Below are 1,011 nucleotides of genomic sequence, written 5' to 3'. Positions count from 1 at the left end.
CCGCTTCTGTCCTGGTGGGCGGCGCCGAATGTGGATCCCTGCAATTCAAATCAAATCAAACTTTGTTCATAGAGCACTTTTCATACAAAATAAACACAAAGAGACTAACCAGACCCAGCTCCTGATGTGGAGCACCACCGTGAGGAGACACTGGAGTAAAATAAATAGGAGCTAATAACATTAATCAATAAATGAAAATAAAATATAAGAAAATATAATGTAAAAATAATCAACTAAATAGGGGCTTATAAAATGAAACCATAATTGAAATAAAGGATTAAGCTAAAACAGTGACTATATGAGAAAGAAAGAAAACAAGTAAGTAAAATAGTCAACTAATGAAATGCTAAATTAAAAAAGTGGGTTTTGAGCACGCTTTTAAAAACACCAACAGTCTCAGTGGCCCTGAGGCCCTCCGGCAGGCTGTTCCACAAATAGTGACAGAATCTGGCCTCACCATAGGTCCTGGTCCTGACACTAGAAACCTGTACCAGGCCAGAGCCAGAGGACCTCAAAGACCACCAGGGCTCATATTGTAAAAGCAAGTCAGAAAGATAAGAAGGCCCAAGACCATTAAGACATTTAAAAAATAATAATAAATCTTAAAATCAAGCCTGAAACACACGGGGAACCAATCCAGGTGTAATGTGCCTTCTGGTCATCGTCACTCGTGCTGCTGAGTTCTGGAGCAGCTGAAGGCTGCTGAGAGATTTCTGGGGAAGACCAGAGAGCAGGGCAGTACAATTCAATTCAATTCAACTTTATTTATAGAGTACCAAATACAACACAGTCATTCCTAAGCTCTTTTAAGAATAGAAAAAACCAACGAATCCACATGAGCAAGCAGGTTTATTTGCAACTGTGGAAAGGGAAAACTCTCTCTAAAAGGAAGAAACCTTTGCAGAAACCAGAGTCAAAGGTGGCGGCATTCTTCTGACTGGTTGGGGTGAGAGGAAAGTTTGGAGTCTGGCCTTAAAAGTAGAGACTGTTTCATCCTCCCTAACTGAAACT

Source organism: Blennius ocellaris (genome assembly GCF_963422515.1).
Source record: "Blennius ocellaris genome assembly, chromosome: 11".
NCBI classification, from domain to species: domain Eukaryota; kingdom Metazoa; phylum Chordata; class Actinopteri; order Blenniiformes; family Blenniidae; genus Blennius; species Blennius ocellaris.
This window is presented reverse-complemented; position numbering follows the sequence as displayed.